Consider the following 6,704-nt stretch of genomic DNA (forward strand, 5'->3'; position numbering starts at 1 on the left):
TCAGTTTATTAATTGAATTAGTTTTTAAACGGCCTTAATTGGCCTTTGACAGCTTGGTCGATGTGCAGCCGAGTTGGCTGTGCGCCCGCTGAATTGAAAATCTAAATGACGTGCGGTGACGTAGGGACGCACACCCGATGTCACCCCTCATTATTTTACGCCTCAGCGAGCAGGCCCAGGCCCTGCTTGCCAAGCCAAAGACTCTGGCCAGGGAGTTCTCCCAAGTCTACTGCCCAATACTTATCCCTCAGTTAACATCACTTAAATAAATTATGTGGATGTCCTGAAGTTGCGAAAAGCCCTATCAAGCTCAGTTCATTTGTTTTTTTTATTTAGTAAAGACTTCAGCCTCATTGCATGTGTTCCAGGTATTATATAAATACAAGTTACTATGAAAGAAGGTTGCAGGAATGCTGGCACACTGAGCTAGGAGATAGGGTGGAGTAGGAGGCAAGACTCTGGGGTGATATGGGACTCCAGTCAGTGTGATTGGGAGCTAAAACAAAAACAGAATTACCTGGAAAAACTCAGTAGGTCTGGCAGCATCGGTGGAGAAGAAATCAGTTAACGTTTCGAGTCTTCATGACCCTTCGGCAGAACTGAGTAATATACTCAGTTCTGCCGAAGGGTCATGAAGACTCGAAATGTTAACTGATTTCTTCTCCACCGATGCTGCCAGACCTGCTGAGTTTTTCCAGGTAATTCTGTTTTTGTTTTGGATTTCCAGCATCCGCAGTAGCTTTTAGCTTTTTGTTTTTATCTCTGTGATTGGGAGCTAGTCTGTCAAGTGTGAACAATAAACGTTAGGACTTGAAGCAGTCTCCCAAATCACATTACTATGTATTAGCTGGACTGAGTGATGTTTAACTTATTCAATCATAGAACCCAATCTCCATAAAATAATGAAGTCAACACAAACACATGGCAGAAACATGGGGGAAGATCTTCTGGTTGGCCAGCAGGGGGCGGGGCCCGCTTGCCAATGCGTAAAATGACGCGGGATGACATTGGGTGGAATTCCCGACCTCACCCAACGTCATTTCCATTTTCAGTTCGGCGGGGGTGCAGCCAAGTCAGCTGTGCACCCGCCGACCTGTCAACAACCTTTTGAAGCCATTTAAAAAGTAATTAAAAACAAAAAACTACTGCGGATGCTGGAAATCCAAAACAAAAACAGAATTACCTGGAAAAACTCAGCAGGTCTGGCAGCATTGGTGGAGAAGAAAAGAGTCGACGTTTCGGGTCCACACGACCCTTCAACAGAACTGAAGTATAGTTAGGAGAGGGGTGAAATATAAGTTGGTTTAAGGTGGGGGGCGGGGGGAGAGAAGTTGAGGGTGGGGTGGTTGTAGGGACAAGCAAGCAGTGATAGGAGCAGATAATCAAAAGATGTCACAGACAAAAGGATCAAAGAGGTGTTGAAGGTGGTGATATTATCTAAGAAAAGTGCTAATTAAGTATCGATGGCAGGACACTCAAGGTACAGCTCTAGTAGGGGTGGGGTGGAAAGATTGACAAGGTATTAGTTGTAGATTTAAAAATAATGGAAATAGGTGGGAAAAGAAAAATCTATATAAATTATTGAAAAAAAAGCAAAAGGGAGGGGGAGGAAACGGGGTGGGGATGGGGGGAGGGGGAGTTTAAGATCTAAAGTTGTTGAATTCAATATTCAGCCCGGAAGGCTGTAAAGTGCCTAGTCGGAAGATGAGGTGCTGTTCCTCCAGTTTGCGTTGGGCTTCACTGAAACAATGCAGCAAGCCAAGGACAGACATGTGGGCAAGAGAGCAGGGTGGAGTGTTAAAATGGCAAGCGACAGGGAGGTTTGGGTCTTTCTTGCGGACAGACCGCAGGTGTTCTGCAAAGCGGTCGCCCAGTTTGCGTTTGGTCTCTCCAATGTAGAGGAGACCGCATTGGGAGCAACGAATGCAGTAGACTAAGTTAGGGGAAATGCAAGTGAAATGCTGCTTCACTTGAAAGGAGTGTTTGGGCCCTTAGACGGTGAGGAGAGAGGAAGTGAAGGGGCAGGTGTTGCATCTTCTGCGTGGGCATGGGGAGGTGCCATAGGTGGGGGTTGAGGAGTAGGGGGTGATGGAGGAGTGGACCAGGGTGTCCCGGAGGGAACGATCTCTACAGAATGCCGCCAGGGGGGGTGAAGGGAAGATGTGTTTGGCATGCGCAAAAGAGCACACTCCTGGCTGAGGGAATTCCCCCCGACCCCACCGACTCAGAGAGGTGAGAACGTTACCAACAAGTCAACCTGACACTTGGTTGTAACATACCAAACACTGTCCCTGCTGTAACAAAAACAGAAAAAGCTGGAAAAACTCAGCAGCTCTAATAGCATCTGTGGAGAGAAAAAGAGTTAACATTTCGAGTCCTTATGGCTCTTCTTCAGAGCTAAAGAGAAGTAAAAATGTAATGAAATTTATACTGTTTAAAGGGGGTGGAGCTGGTGAAGCTGGATAGAAGGCCATAGAGTCATAGAGTAAAACAGCACAGAAACAGGCCCTTTGGCCCATCATGGCCATGCCAGTCATCAAGCACCTATCTATTCTAATCCCATTTTCCAGCACTTGGCTCATAGCCCTGTATGCTATGGCGTTTCAAGTGCTCATCTAAATACTCCTTAAATGTTGTGAGGGTTCCTGCCTCTACCACCCCCTCAGTCAGTGTGTTCCAGATTCCAACCACCCTCTGGGTGAAAAAAATCTTTTCCTCAAATCCCCTCTAAACCTCCTTCCCCTTGCCTTAAATCTATGGCCTCTGGTTATTGACACCTCCACCAAGGGGAAAGGTTTCTTCCCATTTACCCTATCTATGCCCCTCAATGTTGTATACCTTTATCAGGTCCCCCCTCAGCCTTCTCTGCTCTAAGGAAAACAATCCTAGCCTATCCAGTCTGTCTTCATAGCTGAAACGCTCCAGCCCAGGCAACATCCTGGTGAATCTCCTCTGCACCCCCTCCAGTGCAATCACATCCTTCCTATAGTGTGATGACCAGAACTGCACACAGTACTCCAGCTGTGGCCTAACAAGCAGTTTATACAGCTCCAACATAACCTCCCTGCTCTTATATTCTATGCCTTGGCTAATAAAGGCAAGTATCCCATATGCCTTATTAACCACCTTATCTACCTGTGCTGCTGCCTTCAGGGATCTATGGACATGTACACCAAGGTCCCTCTGATCTTCTACTTCCTAGGGTCCTACCATTCATTGTGTATTCCCTTGCTGCGTTAGTCCCCCCCAAAATGCATCACCTCACACTTCTTAGGTTTAAATTCCATTTGCCATTGCACCTGCCCATATTACCAACACATCTATATCATCCTGTAATCTTAGGCTTTCCTCCTCACTATTTACAACACCACCAATTTTCATGTCATCTGCGAACTTACTGATCATACATCCCAGCGATAGGTGGAGGCAAAGAGAGTTTGCCAGAGATGTCATGGACAAAAGGGTGTTAATGGTAGTGGTACTGGCTAAAGGAGTTGTTGATGGTGGCATTAAGGTCAAAAAGCAGAATGTGATAATAGCAGGACAAGGGTAAGCACTCTGGAAAGAACAACATGAACAAGTGACAGATGGCCCTTGTGGGGGTGGGGTGGTGGGAAAAAAGATTGAAAATAAGATAAAAGGTGAGGATAATACAATGAATAAAAATGAAAATAAATAAAAATTAAAAACAAGTGGATAAAAAATAAAAATGAAAAAATAATTTAAAAATGAAAATGAATATTGAAAAAATGGGATAAAAAAGGGGGTGACGATGGAGGAGAGAGTTCATGGGCTGAAGCTGTTGAACTCAATGTTAAGTCCGGAAGGCTGTAAAGTGCCTAATTGGAAGATGAGGTGCTGTTCCTCCAGTTTATGTTGGGCTTCACTGGAACAATGCAGCAGGCCAAGGATGGACATGTGGGCATGAGAGCAGGATGGGGTGTTGAAATGGCAAGCGACAGGGAGGTCTGGGTCATGCTTGCAGACAGACCGAAGCTGTTCTGCAAAGCGGTCACCCAGTCTGCGTTTGCTCTCTCCAATGTAGAGGAGACCACATTGGGAGCAGCAGATGCAGTAGACTAAATTGAAGGAGGTGCAAGTGAAATGCTGCTTCACCTGAAAGGAGTATTTGGGCCCTTGGACGGTGAGGAGGAAGGAGGTAAAGGGGCAGGTGTTGCATCTTCTGCAATTGCATGGGAAGATGCCGTGGGAGGGGGATGAGGTGTTGGGGGTGATAAAGGAATGGACCATGGTGTCCCAGAGGGAATGGTCCCTATGGAATTCCAACAGGGGGGTGAGGGGAAGATGTATTTGGTGGTGGCATCATGTTGGAGGTTGCGGAAATGGCGGAGGATGATCCTGTGAATGCGGAGGCTGGTGGGTTGAAAAGTGAGGACAAGGGGGACCCTATCATGGTTCTTGGAGGGAGAGGAAGGTGTGAGGGCAGAGGCACGGGAGATGGGTTGGACATGATTGAGGGCCCTGTCAACCACAGTGGGTGGGAAATCTCAGTTAAGGAAGAAGGAAGACATGTCAGAAGTGCCATTTTGGAAAGTGGCATCATCAGAACAGATGCAACGGAGGCAAAGGAACTGAGAGAATGGGATGGAGTCCTTACAGGAAGCAGGGTGTGAGGAGCTGTAGTCGAGGTAGCTGTGGGAGTCGGTGGGCTTGTAGTGAATATTGGTCGACAGTCTATCACCAGAAATTGAGACAGAGAGGTCAAGGAAGGGAAGGGAAATGTCAGAGATGGATCATGTGAAGGTGATGGAGGTGTGGAAATGGGAAGAAAAATTGATAAATTTTTCCAGGTCCAGACGAGAGCATGAAGCAGCACCGAAGTAATCATCGATGTACTGGAGAAAGAGTTGTGGGAGGGGGCCTCATTAGGACTGGAACAAGGAATGTTCCACATATCCCATGAAAAGACAGAGATAACTGGGGCCCATGCAGGTACCCATAGCCACACCTTTTATTTAGAGGAAGTGAGACAAGTTAAAGGAGAAACTGTTCAGTGAGAGAACAAGTTCAGCCAGACGGAGGGGAGTAGTGGTGGATGGCGATTGTTTGGGCCTCAGTTCAAGGAAGAAGCGGAGAGCCCTCAGACCATCCCGGTGGGGGATGGAGGTGTAGAGGGATTGGACATCCATGGTGAAGAGGAGGCGGTTGGGGCCAGGGAACTGGAAATTGTTGATATGACAGATGCTGTGATCAGTTACTGGGAATGAGATGCTTCAGTTATATGAAATGGTTAGTGACATAGGGGTTGTTCACCTTAGAGCACAGAATGTAAAGCTAAAGTTTAATAGAGCATTCCAAAGTCTGAGGAGTTTCAATAGAATAAATAAAATAAACTGTTTCTACTGGCAGGACGGTCAGCAACCAGAGGGACACAAATTTAAGCTAACTGGCAAAAGAACCAGAGGAGTTATGAGGAGACCTTTTTCTAAGTTGCGTGTTGTTGTGATCTGGAAGGCACTGTCTGAAAGGACAATGGAAGCAATAGTAACTCTCAAAAGGGAATTGGATAAATACATGAAGGGAAAATAATTGCAAGGATATGGGGGAAAGAGAAATGGAATGGGACTAACTGGATTGTTCTTTCATAGAGCCAGCTTAGATAAGAGGGGCTAAACGGCCTCCTTCCATGCTTTTTCTCGAGCACAGACACACTCTGTACTGCACTCTCATTAACACACACTCAATCTACAACACTCACTCGCTAGCATACTCCAACATGCAGTCACTACATACATTCACTGACATTCTCTAATCTGTTCACTCACTCACTCACTCCCATCCTTTCAAAGTGCACATGCCCACTCCCTAACATGAGCATTCTCACTCCCCAACACACAGTCCCCAGTATGAACACACTCACTCCAGTGGGACTGAGCAAAGCTCTTGTGGCTCTGTCTGGAGGTTCTGGATCTGCACAGCCAATTGTAAGAAGGACACCAGGCATAGAGCTCTGTAAAATGGTTTATTCAATGAAATGTGTAAAATACAATACTGATTAAAAAGAGTTTTGTGTAGACATACAACCCTGCCCATTATCAAAATAGAGCCTCAGTCCATCAGCTGAAGAGCAAGGACAGTAAAGTACAGACAGAGATCAGACATTCCTCTGCCAATTCTAGTTTCATTTTGGTTACACATATCCCAACGCATATCAGCACAGACACAATAAAGAGCAGGCAGCTCGTACTGCCTTGTTAAGTATTGCGAGAACGGGAAATACATACTTCACCTCCATCAAACCAATGTGTCCATGACTGGAAACTTGATCAAAACCCAACTGTTGTTGGGGCAAGGCTGGCTGTGGGGCAGGTTATCCAGAAATCTTTAAAATGTAAACCGAACGTTCTTTTCAGCTTAATTGGGTTATGTTTAGGGCTCAGCATTAGGTGGTAAGCCCAATATGGTCAGGCCTGTAGTGTAAAGGAGTTCCATTGAAGTCAGGTCCCTACAAAGCTGCGACACATCAGGTATGCTCCCGTAAAAGGTTTGTGGTGATTGAGTGATGATACCTGGTAGGCTATCAATTGCTGCAGTCCCAGGAGCATGGTGGTTAATCTTTAAAACCACTGAGATTTTCGCAGAAAGAGAAATGACTGAACTGCCTTTTACAAATGCTAAACAGTGTCAAAAATCCCAGATCTTGCGCCATAAAAACAGAATTTAATTTTTTTTCAGTCGCAGCT

Source organism: Cetorhinus maximus, chromosome 8 (assembly GCF_964194155.1).
Source record: "Cetorhinus maximus chromosome 8, sCetMax3.hap1.1, whole genome shotgun sequence".
Lineage (NCBI taxonomy): Eukaryota > Metazoa > Chordata > Chondrichthyes > Lamniformes > Cetorhinidae > Cetorhinus > Cetorhinus maximus.